The sequence below is a fragment of the Sphaeramia orbicularis genome, chromosome 5 (assembly GCF_902148855.1).
Source record: "Sphaeramia orbicularis chromosome 5, fSphaOr1.1, whole genome shotgun sequence".
NCBI classification, from domain to species: Eukaryota; Metazoa; Chordata; class Actinopteri; order Kurtiformes; family Apogonidae; genus Sphaeramia; species Sphaeramia orbicularis.
This window is the reverse complement of record NC_043961.1, coordinates 52,944,434-52,959,600: the sequence shown is the minus strand read 5'-3', so window position 1 is coordinate 52,959,600 and position 15,167 is coordinate 52,944,434. Positions and strand designations below refer to the sequence as shown.

The following is a 15,167-nucleotide window of genomic DNA, read 5'->3' as shown; positions in this document are numbered from 1 at the left end:
CGCTTGTCACTATGAGAATAAAGTCGTAATATTTTGAGAATATAGTCATAATATAATGAGAATAAAGTTGTAGTTTAAAAAAAAATTAATTATTTAACAAGAATAAAGTCATAATATGTCGAGAATAAAGTCATAATATAAGGAGAAAAAAGTCATAGTTTAAAAAAAAAATCATTATTTAACAAGAATAAAGTCATAACATGTCGAGAATAAAGTTATAATATAATGAGAATAAAGTCATAGTTTAAAAAAAAAAATCATAATTTAACAAGAATAAAGTCATAATATTTCGAGAGTAAAGTCATAATATAATGAGAATAAAGTTGTACCCACTCATCGCCTAATGTAGAACTTGGAACATTTTGTGAAGTTATACTTTCATTTGGGGTTTACACACAAAGGCCAAATACTGAGTCTATCCTCCCATCGACACCTTATCATTAGTCTGAGGACTTTGAAGTGAGTTTGCACATGTTTGGGTTTGTTTCGTGGTAAGAACCGAACTGATTTGGAGCAAATTGCCTCTTTTGTAGAGGAGAAACTGACAAAGTGGCCATCTGCAGGGCTGTCAGTGGTTACACCAGAAAACTATACAGAGAGGGTTTGTTGTTTCTCAAGAAACTGTGAGGATTCTACTCCAAGTTTAGGAGTCCAACAGAAGTGAAAGTTGCTGCTTCGCTTGTTGGCTTCACTGTAAATCCAGAAACTCTGTCGAATTTTCAAAATATTACGACTTTAATCTCATAAAAGTACGACTTTATTCTCGCTAAATAATGAGGTTTTTTTTTTTTAACTACAACTTTATTCTCATTATGTTATGACTTTATTATCAAAATATTACAATTTTATTCTCATTAAATAAGGATTTTTTTTAAAACAACTACTTTATTCTCATTATATAATGGCTTTATTCTCAAAATATTATGACTTTATTCTCATTAAATAATGAGTTTTTTTTTTTAAACTACTACTTTTCAAAATATTATGACTTTATTTTCGTAGTGACTAGTGTTTTTATTACCTCCGCCAAGGAGGTTATGTTTTTGCCAGGGTTTGTTTGTTGGTTAGTTAGCAAGATAACTCAAAAAGTTATGGACAGATTTTCATGAAATTTTCAGGAAATGTTGATACTGGCACAAGGAACGAATGATTAAATTTTGATGGTGATCGGGGGGCAGATCTGCCTTGGCCGAGGTCTGTGCTCTCCAAGTGCTTTTTTAGTTTTCTTATGTGGCTGTAATATGCCATCATAAATTCCAAACTGTTTTCTCAGTATTGAATACACTGAGAAAACCGGATGGCTGGCCAGGATAGTAAAGACATTCACACAGAAAAGAAGTAAATACAGTTTCAGTAAATGTTGATATGAATTACAGGACACAGGGTGAGTGTTACATAATAATTTCAACATATTTTTTTCAGAGACATTTTTGCTATAATAACTAAAACAGTTATTCTGAACTTTAAGTGGGGTGGCAGAACACTGTGTTGTTGTTTTTCTTTTCACACAGCTGCGTAAAACCTCCCATCTGACATTTATAAATAATCTTTTATATTTTTTCATCTGTTCATTTTGTGATGTCAGCATTTAGTCATGTTATGTTTATCAGGCGTAGATGAAGAGCCATGAATTAATCTTAAAATGTTGTCGTATATTTATATAAATCACTGGGAGAAGCACAAAAGCTCACTGTGTCAGAATGAGTGGAACTTAAGCCGGTATCCATTATGTGGCATCTTTATTGAAAGCATTGAGTTGGAGCTTTTTTTTTTTTTTCCACACTTATTTTTTGATTTATTTTCTCCTTAAAGCCTACGTTGGTGGGAATACCCAAAGCTTGCTATATATGTTGTTTTTGTCTTTGAGATGGTTCCACTTTAATATGAGAGGCTGAGCCATCCTCCTCTCTGATTAGGCTTAGTTGAGAGCTTCTTAAATAAGTGTTAAGCACAGTCTTAAATGATCCTACAGGAGAATGTTTCATATAACTAACGCATTCTGTGTCTTCTCTAAGGCACGAGGCTCTGGATTTGATGCATTTTGCATCAGCTGCCTGCAGGAGATTAATGCGTGTATGTTTTTGTGCAGGTGATTTCTGTGGTTTGAGCAGGTATTTCTTTCATTATCCTACCTTATGCCTGAACCATTTCATGCATGATGTCTACATTTGTGGACATTATAGTTTAACGTCACTTTCCAAAGGGTTATAAAGGCAATATTCTCCAAACCACATGGGGGCAGTGTCTATAGACCCTAAGAAATACAGTGAAAAAAAGACCCAGCTATGGGTTTTGAGTTTCACAGCTTTATACAAAAAACAAACAAACAAAGAAAAAAAAAACTGTTCACCTCAAAGAACATTCCATAAAATTAAAAAAAAAAATTGCATCTGAAAAAACAGTTGCATTATGATGTTTCCAATCCAATATAGGCAATTATTTGATTAAAAATAGCTAAAAATTTCCTGGGTCTCAGGAGCTCAAAAATCTTCTTAATAAAACCCTATTTAAAAAAAAATAAAATAATAATAATAATTCAAAATGCATTTCAACTTTAGCCTAATTTTGAGTAATAAAATCAATCCAAAAAAAAAATCTTGATACTTTTTTCAGAATTCATGCATGACAGGGTTAAAGTAGAATATTGATTCAACAAAGAGATTGAGGCCAGACTAAATTGAGATTCTGACCGAACTCACCTGCTGCTTTCACTCAGGTTCTTGGATGATTGTTTGAGAGTACAAACCCGATTATCTAAAAAAAAAAAAAAAAAAAAAAATCTCAGAAACACAGACTATACATCCAAACCACTGATTCTCGGTGATATGACCTAGTTCTCCATATGTTGCAGCGAGTTATTCTGTTGGAAATGTGTCTCTCAGGTGCATGGTCTGATAAGACATAAATTCCTTAATCCTGACAGACAGGTAGGTCCAGATACAGTCGGAGTCAACAGATACAGTAAATCAATCAATGTGTCTGAGAAGTAGCAGCCATCTGTATCGACTGTGATGCCCCCTTTTCCTGAATCTACAGACACTTCCTAGGACAGCGATGACACGCGATAAAGCAGTGGTGTCAAACTCATTTTGGTTCAGGGGCCATATTTAGCCCAATTTGATCTCAAGCGGGCCAGACCAGTAAAATAATAACTTAATAAACAATAAATAATGACAGATCCAAGTTTTTCTTTTTGTTTAGTACAAAAAATCCCCAATGAAATTACGAAAATGTTTACATTTTACAAAAAAGATGTGAATAACTTGAAAAAACAGAAATTTCATTTGAAAAATTCGTGCAATTTTAACAATATTATGTCTCAACTTATTATTTATACATGTACATTACACACAATGTTACATAAACATTTGGTAACAGGCAGAATATTGTTAAAATTTTGGAGTTTGGAATTAAAATTTGAACAATTTCTACAATATTCCATCTCTTGTTATTAACACAACTCCAGATCACAGTGCATCCATAAATGCACAAAAACATTTAGTAACAGGCAGAATATTGTTAAAATTGCTCATTTTGGGTTGTTAATCTTTGTTTTTATTTATGTATTTATTTGCATTTTATTGTGAAAGAATAGTTTTGTAAATGTAAATATTTTCAGTGTAATGTTATTTTTTTCCCTGAAATTTTTTCCACATAATTTTTCACAAAGAAAATTTGTAGTTGTCATTATTTATGGGCTATTGTGTTGTTATTTTTACTTGAGATCACATTGGTCTGTATGTGGAACCTGAACCAAAATGATTTTGACAACATTGGCTGTTCAGGTTAAGTTTTGTACTTTCATCTTGCGGGCCGGAATGGAACCTTTGGCGGGCCAGATTTGGCCCCCAGGCCGCATGTTTGACACCTGTGCGATAAAGTCTGTCTTTGCCTTTCCAGAACCGTGCAAACTGACACGTAATAGCGTCTATCCTAAAAAAAAAAAAACAAAGTTAATAAAAAGGCGTATTTGACCCATAAGACAAAGTATGTCAGGCGTCATTACCGAGCGCCACTTAGAGTCCACAGGAGGCAGGAGATGGTTCACCTCATACCATCTTTTCTCTGGACCATTAACCAGGCTCACAGCGTAAGCACAGCAGAGAGCAGCCCTCTGTGCCAGAGGCTTTGACCGACCGGGACTTTTGGATATATTTTAACCTGTAGATTCAAGATTCAAGCCTGCCCTTGTGAATCATATTCAATCCCAGCCCTGAGGTATGCATGTGATGATAGGTAGGAATTGAAAGCTTTATAGGAAAGAAACCAGGTAACAGCGATGAATGTCAAGTAGCGTTGCCTTTTTTCCCACAAGAACAGCCTAAACTAGAGTATAGGAGACTTGATGAATAAAGAATAAGACGAAGGGAGAAAACTGAGGAATGCGGGGGTGTGTTTTTCATCGTTGTCGAAAGATGTAAGTCATTGAATCACTAAACAGGAAGTCAACATTTTTTTTTTTTTTTTGTATGCTGTCTTGACTCCCCGATGCTTTCCCTTCATACCATCTTCATCCTTTTTAAAGCAGCATGATATTTCTCCCTCTGCTCTTTCCAGGGCAGGAGAATCAGAGCTTGTTCTCACATTTCAGTCCATTTATCTCCTGCTAGATGCAGCTCAATGATCTTAGCCTCCATTAGTCTGCACAGGAAAGCATCCAAGTGCAAGTAAACAAAAAAATTTAGCGACGGTCCATTTCTTCTTCCCCTCTGTTTTCCAGCTTGTCATCTAAATGACTTACGGTATCCTCAAAACAGTATGTTACATTTACCGTGTTGAAAAAGCACAGTGCTGGCCTTGTATTTAACTCACTTTCTTTTCTTTTCTTTTCTTTTCTTTCTTTTTTTTGCATGTCCTAAAATTTCTGTACCTAGCACAGAAATGGAGCGGCTCTCTGGTGTGGTTGTCAGAAAGTTGATATTTCAAGAGATAAATTGCACCCGTGTATCCTCAGGGTTCTTAGTGAAGGGAAATCAAACGGCCACAGTCAGCTATTGCATAATTTCACATCCTAGCAAGATTTACCACATATCTGAGGGTTCTAAATAAATCACGACTGTCAACTGCATTTTGCTACTTCTGTAATTAATGTGGCCTGGAGTTAAAATATTCAGGCTTCCCATTCCCATCTTTCTTAATATCGTACTCTGACAAAACCCATCAGATGTCAAGGGAAAGAGATTAGGATGATTTTGCTTACTTTCATTTCTGTTAAAATGGATTTCCCTTTGGGCTTCCCCAGCATTGATCTGCACAATATATACATCCTAATATACATGCTATTTCCATAAACTGGTTCTCTTCAGTTATTTACCACTTCGTCATGACATATTCTAATACGCAAGTAGCTTACATATTAACACACCAAGTAATTGCATCGCTCACATAGGAACACAATCTACACCTTGAGCTTTAATTTTAACACTAGACATAATGTACCTTTCTGTTTATAAAAATTTAGTGATGAAAGCATCTCTAAACAATAATTAAAGATTAGAAAATCAAACAGTCTTAAGTTGTGTGATGTAAAAATTGATTAAAATCTAACCTGATCTACTAATTGTTATTGCTGTAGAGGCATATTTCTGCTGATTTCCCGTGGGACTGAAGGTGAATTATGCAGAGTTTCACTGAAAGTTCATTAAGATTGCTTGAATCTTGGTACTTCATAGTTTTTCTCAGTCGCTTTGGTACATTTCTCGAATCATCATTGACATTTGCAAAACAGTAAGTGCATTTCTCAAAATAATTTATACAAAAAGAAAAACACCATGGATTACCTGTAAAAGTCAGTCTCTTAATCAAAATCCTTAGTTCATCCCTCATAAGTAAATATATGTGTCAATGAACATGTCTTTTTTTTTTTTTGTCCCCCAAACTTTATTGAAAATATATAGGTATATAAAACAGAGAAATTTTGAACAAACATCAAGATGTCAGAAAGAAAAATAAATAAATAAATACATCAGGGAGTAAGTTCAGTCCATTTTAAAGAATTCTTTATAAATTGCCAGAATGTTAATGCTTTTTTTTTTTTGTTAAAGATAAATTCTATTGATTTAAAATATTTTTCAAATTCAATTGGACTTTAAAATTTGGGCGTGGTTTGGCATATTTATTTTTGTGTATATGAAATTTTCCAAATAAAATGATAAGGTTAACAATAAATTCTAAATTATGAATGTCATGTTCAAAATATGTAAATACATTTTGAGATGCTATAGCTATATTTTCATTGCTTTTAGACATTCAATACTTTTAGTTTTCCATTTTAGACCAGACGTCAGAAGAGTGCACACAAAGAAAGAATTAGTGTAAAGTAGTTTCAGGATAAGAATGACAAAAGTTACATAATTCTTCAATGTCAGAAAATCTAGATAAAATAGTGTTGGAGGGATATATGTTGAGTAAAATCTTGAGATGTATTATTCTTATACAGTTCATAATACAGTATTTGTATGGTAATGTCCATGCTTTTGACCACTCAGATTTACAGAAAGTTGAGCTCCAGAATGTATTATCTCTTGAGGAAATTTTTTTCTTTTCATACAGTGCATTGCGTATATGCTTGTTATTACAACTTGAACTAAAAACGTTAATGCCATTGATCATTAAACCAGGTTTATCTGTCTGTAGTGTTTGATAACTAAGATGACTCTTCATAAGAAGGAAATACCATTAGGGATTGCTTTGAATACAGAGTTGTATTCTTTAATTGAAATAGGAAACAAATTTATTGTCATGAATTGTTTCAATGAACATGTCAGTACCATCAGAATGACAAGTCACTGTGTACAGATAAGACAGTCCAATGGCTTAGTCATGTTGTCAATATAACAGTGTAGGGATGCACCGATACCACTTTTTCCAGACCAAGTACAAGTACTTACATTTGAGTACTTGCCGATACCGAGTACCGATACGAGTACTTAATAATCCCATTCCAGTTCTTAGTTCCTTTTGTAAATGTGCTTTATTGTCGTTGTCATTAGTCTGACTGGAAAAAAAAAGTGCTGCTACTGACATTTAATGTGTTGGAATGAGCGTTTCTCAATTAATCCACCAGGGGGCACCGCTCTGAATTACAAATACCACAAAGAAAAGTAAAGTTTTTTGAGAAGAAGAAGAAGAAAGTCAGAAATAACAAACATGGAGACGACAGAGGTAACACTAATGTGATACTAATATTGCAGCGTTTTCCCTGATAAGGATTAAAAGCTTAGCTTCAGCAGGAAGAGAAAAGAAAAATGAGCCATAAGCTTCGTTTTCACTTCTGTTGGCGGTGGTCCGCACCGCTCCGTACTCCCGCTGGTATTCTCATTCTGTTTATGCATCCACCAGCACCTGGAAAACGGATGGAATGTATGCAGAGGACGGACAGAACGCTGCGTCCGTATCTGTCTGTGTCTTTAACGTTACTTGCAGTCAGCGTTACTTTTATCACCATCATTTATTTTGAAAAATCTCCACACTCTTCACACTCCCCACACATTATTCCACCGCCGCGTACCTGCTGCACCGAACTGGGAATGTCACACTGCTGTAAGTGGTATCGGTGCATTTGTATTGGATATCTTTTATGAGTACGAGTACACACACTGAGTATCGGAGCCGATGCTGATACTCGTATCGGTATCGGTGCATCCCTATAACAGTGTACTCTGGAGGGATGTTCTGATGTAAACTATGGCTAAAGTTTGGATGATAATAATATTGTAAATTGTAAGTTACACCTTAGTGTATTTGGGAGATTGTTTGGAAGAGACAGAACAAGATTCACATTTACACTCTTACTGTTTGTACTGTAATTTGTTGACAGACCATGTCACTGTGATATAGAAAAGAAAAGACAGCACTGCATAGCACAAAGACAAAAACAAAAGTAGAAATGTGAACATAGGACCATCTCCTAAGGGAAAACTGTACATGCAGTGGTGTAGGAACTATAGTGCAGTCTTCCTACACCTGCTGATGTTCATGTCTGTTGGGACACAAATTCTCATCCACATCACAACAAAAATCTTCCCTTTGTTAGAGGAAGTTAAGACTCACCTGGGAGCAACTTACCAATTCAGGACAGATTTAGAAAAAAAAAGTCTAATAAAAATGTATAGAAATATACTTGACATATTATGACAACTTGTTCAACCATTTTGCATGTAAAGACTTATGTGATGAACTAATGCCTAAATGTTGTGGGGGGTGAGACTATTCAACAGAGACCCATTATAATACAGTTTGATCAACATGACATAAGCAATTGATAATGCAGGAAACAGCAGAGAATTGTACATAAGCATTTACATGGTTGTACCAAAGCATTTGCAACTTGTTCAAAGAAATGAGAAACTGCTTTTTAAATGTGCTCAAGTGACACAGTGATGTGAAGACTGAACACGTAGTTATGAAAATACAAATTCTGATCTGAGAAATGTACCAAAGCCACTAAGAAAAACTGTGATAGTATTTACATCTTTGAACATACTTAAAGGTGTTGTATGTAGTATTTCTACTGTGAAATATGCCATAAGATTATCATTAGAGTATGTAGAAAAAAAGAGATTTGAAAGAATGTCAAAGATGCGAGTTTACTAGATAGCAGAGATATAAACTGAATCTATTCAACGGCTGGGCCTGGTGGATTTATGTGACGACTAGAGGGAGTAGTGAGTCACTCTGCTGGTCTACCATGGTGAGGAAAACTAACACCACAGGATGGACTTGAAACGTATCAGAAGGTGACGAGATGGGATGAGAACAGCTAATAAATGAGTTTTAGAGTCAAAGAAAGTGACAAAACGATAAAAGCTACAAGCTCTGTGGGTGTTTTCACCACTGGACACAGCTCCACATGAAAAGAATGGAGTTTGATGCTGAAATGTGTGAGTTTGATTATAAGGCTTATGAAGGTGTTAATTTATGATGGGATGTTATTTTCTTTGCTAAGTTGCTGTTTGCGGATCCATGGTTCATCCTAAACTGTCATAGTTCTGACCTTATTTGGATGATTCCACTCAGATCTGATCAAACCATACGAAAACTGAGGTGATTTGTTGTTTTTCTGTGTTTATTTTTTAGTGCTGCCTCTAATGACTAATATTCTAACGATGAATCTTCTGACTAATTTTTTGATAAGTCGACTAATCTAAACGACTAATTACAAGAAAAAAATGAAGTGTTTGTTATTTTGTTGTGCCCATTTTATTTTGAATACAACTCAAGGGCTAAAACATAAAATGTCACCTGTACCATGACAAATGTAAACTATATAAATAATTTAAATATTACCAAACAAAAAATTACACATTGGGATGTTTTCCACGTAAGAGCAGGGGCTGGGGGGGGGGCTGAACAGGTGTGCACAGATCCACGGACCATGGTGGGGTGAACCGTAAGAGTGGGGTAATGAAACTGAAGACGCTTATAAGATGGGGGTCTCTCTCTCTCTCTCTGATGTACTGCAGGTGCCAATGCAGTATGTATTCCCCAGGTGCCTCGGCCATAAATAAATAGGTGGTCAATATTAAAAAAAACTCATTGACTAAAAAAATTGCCGTCGACTAATTTTCATGGATGATTACGTTGACTAAGTCGACTAATCGCGGCAGCATGACTGTTTTCTGTCTGAAAACAGAGTTAAGCTAAAAGAGCTATTATGCAAACTATCAGCTAATGTAACGGGAAGATTATAAGACACATTTTGACCGACTCAAAATAACTGACTGTGAGTTTTGAAGAAGAAAACTAGCCCAAACTACCACATCATTGACGTGTGTAAACAATTAGCTTTATACTTTATTACTTCCGCCAAGGAGGTTACGTTTTTGCCAGCGTTGGTTTGTCTGTCTGTCTGTCTGTGTGCAAGATAACTCCAAAAGTTATTGATGGATTTGGATGAAAATTTCAGGAAGTGTTGTTACTGGCACAAGGGTCAAATGATAAAATTTTGGTGGTGATCTGGGGGGGGGCACTGATCTGCCTTGGCGGAGGTCTGTGCTCTCCGAGTGCTCTTCTAGTTCAGTGAATGCATTGCGTTGATTCATTGGAGGTTTTGGTAGAACAATGTGTGTTCTGGTACATGACTCCCTCTCCTGGTCAGAGATCACAATACCAATACTAAATAGAACTGCTTTAAAGTAGACTAAATATGGAGCCAAACTGAGCCAAACAAGTGCTGTAATTAAAGATAAAATCAATTGACATTTAATGTAATAAATACAAAACAAATATCAGATGTTTTTTCCTGTAATTTGACTTCGTTTATTGCAGTTTACACGGCAGCTGTCTCTGCTTTGAGAGGTGTTTCCTCTCTTTTTCAACTGTTTACTCTGACAGCTATGATCAGTTATTATTGAGAATTTTTCAAAAAATCGTGAGAAATACGGCTCAGCTGCTGCAGGGCTTTGCTGTGGAGCTGCAGCTTAAAGCACATAAGAGATGAGAGAGAGACAGAGAGAGAGAGAGAGAGAGAGAGGGAGGGGGAGAGAGAGAATCCATTCAGGCTGCACAGATCTGAGTGTGTGAATGCCTATTGTGAAGGGTGACTCAAACTGGTATCAAGATTCCCCCTTGTCTCAAACACAGAGTGTGTGACAGCAGCTGGCAATAAAGACTCTGTTCATCAAGACCTTTTCTGTTTTGCTGTACGGAGGCGTATTAAAGCACAGGATGTACTCTGTCAAAATCATACTAACTTATTAATGCAGCTGTGCAGTAATTTAAATGCTCATTCTTTAAAATAATTTCCTTTTTCCATGACAGCCCCTTTTGATGTTATGTAACTATGTAGTAGATTATAAATTGGCACAGACATTAAAAGCAATGCTGTATGATATGATACTGAAAATACAGCACAGTACAATACAAATACACAAAAATTGCCTCTAAAGTAAGCATTAAGAGTTTTGTGTTACACCACTGGTAGAATTTTTACTGGCAGTTGCTGAGTTTGACAAGCTGGTAAAGCACACAGTCAAAGCTAAAAAGCTCAATTTACTCTATTCTAGAAATTATTAGTATTTTCTGGTTTTGCTACAATTTAAGAGAATCATGGCATGTTTGATTCACCTGTATCGATCCATCATTTTATCACTCGTTACCTCTGCCAAAGAGGTTATGTTTTTGCCGGCATTGGTTTGTCTGTTTGTCTGTCTGTCTGTGTGCAAGATAACCCAAACAGTTATGGACGGATTTGGATGAAAATTTTAGGAAATGTTGATACTGGCACAAGGAACAAATGATTAAATTTTGGTGGTGATTGGGAGGGGGCGGTGGCACTGATCTGCCTTGGCGGAGGTCTGCGCTCTCTGAGTGCTTTTCTTGTTGTAGTCTTTTTTTGTTTTGTTTAGTACTAGAAGCATTGTGTCAGACTCTTCTAAGCCCACTGGTGTTTGTGTGCAGCTTAGCCCTGATCTCGCCGTGCATTTTCCTCAGGGCAGTCTTCCTCTACCTCGCTATTGATCTGCTGTGCAGCATCAACATGCCGGAGTGTCAATTAGAGTGCCCCTCCTGCCCATCTGTGAGAAGAGAGCTACTGCACATCTCTAAAAGTTTCCCTGGCTGGCTTTCCCATCCGGCAGGTGCTCAGGTCCCTGAAGATAAAGTGGAATGATCTGCTGAAAATAAATATACATTTATTACCTCCTCCACCAGAGAGGTTATTTTTTTTTGTCAGTGTTAGTATGTTTGTTTGCCTGTTAGCAGGATTAAAGAGTATTCCTCAGATTGTGATGAAACTTGGTGGAACAGTAGGGCATTGGCCAAAGACAAGCCCATTGTATTTTTGGAGCGAATCCAGAAAAAATGAGTGATCCTGGATCCTTTTTTCATTGTTTCTGACATGGTGAGTTGTTGAAGTGCATCCAGGGGAAGAACTTCATTCATCCACGAAGGCGACAATACAGAAGCTTAGTGTTTTGAATCCATGGTGCAAACACATATTTCAGTCGACTTGTGCTCAACACGAAGTAGGTTTATTTCAACAAATAAAAATTGTTCCAGCAAACACCCTCCAGTTCACTCTTTTTATTATTTTGCCATATTTTATTTTCTTATTTTAACTTCTGTCTGCTATTGATATTTTTTCCTCACAAACTACTCAACACCTTTAACCAAATGATACAACTAGATATAAAAGTAGGAACATAAGTGACAAATAAAAAACTCATATTTACTGTTACTCAGTATATGTGTGGCTACAAAGAATAGAGCCCCATGACACCTCTGATACAATTCCTCAAATAGCTGATCGACTGTTTCATAACAACACAGTAACGATGCTTTCATTGACACATATTTTACCACAATTAAGCATAATTCATCAATATAAAAGTTAATATCAGTATCATCGTTTTGGCTCCAGTGGAGTATTTGATTAAATTACGGGACCCTGGTGCCTAGATGGTGGTATACGCTGTGGGAGTGTCCTTCTACTTTCCACTGTAACCTTGTTTATATTTATAATGTCCTTTTTCCAGTCCTGATACGGCTGTAAAAGGCTTCCACTGGGGCTGTAAAATTTTATGTGTTTTTTGCATATTACTTTCTGGCCTTATTGTGTCTTTATTCGAGGTTTCCCAGCAGAGAGAAGACAGGAAAAAAAGGACAGAGAGAGGAGAATGATGAGTGACTTCTGGAACAAGGATGGAATTGAGATGTTGCACCCACTCGACCAGGGGCCAACACCAGAGCTGTAAACTTTCTAATATGAAGTTGTAAAAAAACACAAAGGAGTTTGAAGGTGTAAGGGTGGGTGTGAGAAACACATTCTTCAGCTTCAAAGAAAACACATCCTTTTGAGCTGAAGTGCATTTGTAAGGGCAGCCAGGTGGAGGAGAATAGAAAACATGCATAGTTCTTTTCAGAGAACAGAGATTAATTCTGTAGAATTGTATCTCTTAGCAACTCAGACTCCATAGTAAGTTTGCAGATCTTTCTGGATCACATCCTCCCAAATGACTTTACTATTTATGTTCTGGTAAAATACAAGCTGTCGCTAGACCTCCTACAAACATCAACAAACTGTTGCAGCACTTCCTAAATATCAAATAATGTGTTCACTTGAATATGAGACTTGATGACAGATGTGTAGGCGATGTGAGGCAGTGCGCAATGTAAAAAAACACCTACTCAACGTCTTCTTGTGCATGTTTTAATGGGATAATATTTCGATTAGGGCTCTCATTAAACTAATATTCTATACAGAAAATGTCCAAAAGAATGTGCAGACATTAAACAATAGATGTCTTTAACCCTTTCATGCATGAATTATGAGAACCTTAATCAAGATTTTTTTCCTGAGTGTTTTTATTCCCCTTTAGGCATGAAAAAAGCAATGTGATTGAATTAAAAAAAAAAAAAAAAAAAAATTAACCTATTTTTCACGGGGTTACAAAAATGTCCAGTCAGCTGGACACCATGCATTTGCTGACATACTGTGTGAAAACTATGAAATACATTTTTTAAAATACTGCTAATCTGTTCTCACATTTTAACTAGAACCTCCTACGACCCAGCAATGCATTTTTGTCCTCTGTAGGGGACAAGAGTTTTACAGCTTTATTATGAAAAAAACAAAAAAAGAACCAAAATGTTGTCCAATGCAAAGGACAATCCATAAATTAAAAAAAAAAAAATCTATCTGAAAAAAGTGTTGCAACATGCTGTTTCCAATCAAGACAATTATTCAATGTAAAAAAGTCAAAACTTTTCCTTTCCTAGGTCTCAGGAGGATAACACTAGTTATTACTCACCCAGATATGCCAAAAAAATAAATAAATAAATAAATCACTGTTAATTACAGTCTCATAGCAATTAGCAATTGATTTACACTCAAATATCTTACTGCAGATCAGGTTTATCAAGAACAGGAAAATTACAGTAATGGGATGAATGTCAGTGTATGGGATGGTGCATGAGCGTCCACTGTGTTGGCTGATATGGAACTAAAACAACAAAACCCATGAATATACAAGAGAACAGCTGTAGAAGAACTGTCCACTGTAGTGACCACTATGCATGAAATGGTTAATTTATCATCAATATATAGAACACACACTTGCTGATTTTGGTGTATCCTAAATTGAGGTGTTACTGTTGATTTTGTGGCTGCTGCTGTAGTTTGCAAGGCCATGTAGCGGCACACACTTTTTTGCCTGAAGGTTATGGTATGGCCTTTTGAAATGAATGCGTAGTCTATTCCGAAATATGCTTTTGCACCTGAGGAAAGGTTGTTCTCCTGATATGAATCTCCAGTAATTCCTGCAGCTGTCTTTGACATTTTGTAGCTCATAATCAGTTTGGTTGTTGTTCTCTTGTATGTGTTTATTGAGGTATGCCATTACCTCCTAATCTGTAAATATACACACAGTGTGTATTCTCATTCAGTGCCTTTCTAAGCTGTTTTCAATATGAACACTGTTTTCATAACGACATAAAAGCAAACCAAAACAGAGGTAAGTTTACAGTGCGTAAGATGAGCCACTGCATCAAATCTGACTTACATGCAGTATATTACAGCTAAGTGGTTTATAGAAGATGTATAGTGAAAACATTATTAATGTGTAACTGAGGATGTTAATAATGTGCTTTCAATTTGGTCGCCACATGACAGAGCTCTAAAAGGTGGCCTACTCTAAATGATTAAAATGGGATTCACGCTGTATGTTTCACTTGAAGTAATGGTAGATTCTGAAATTATTTATTCAGTGGATACACATAACCCACCCACAGCTGCACTCAGATCTGTTAGATTACAGAATGATTTACGGAAATCTTCACCCAGAGGAAACCAAATATGATATGCATCCAAAGACAAAACATGTAGATTAATATGATTGATATATGGTTGATACAATCTTGTGATGTTGCAAAATCTCTTGCCTTCAGCTGCATGAACAATCCCCCAGATTGCCTGTTTTTCACTGAAGACATACGAGCAGTCTCCCCACAAGCTCTTCTTTTGTAGTATTTCATCAAATTGTAGTTTGATGACATCTGTCTTCAAATCTGCAGTCTTGCAGAACAGTTCCTTATTTCAACTCCTGTGTGTTTACAGCTGTACTTGTTTTTCTCGCCTCTACACTATATATATATGAAGGTATTTTGGCAGCAGCAGCTCTCTCTGGCTTTGCTACAGCGTTTGCTCTGATGCTAGATACGCTGGTGCA

At 36.1% G+C, this 15,167-nt stretch overlaps 1 protein-coding gene across 1 annotated transcript in view; it reads left to right on the top strand.

Moving 5' to 3' along the window:
- Positions 1 to 15,167, top strand: part of LOC115419066 (metabotropic glutamate receptor 4-like) — a 371,136-nt gene that overhangs the window by 35,031 nt on the left and 320,938 nt on the right. The gene's annotated exons all lie outside the window — the stretch shown is intronic.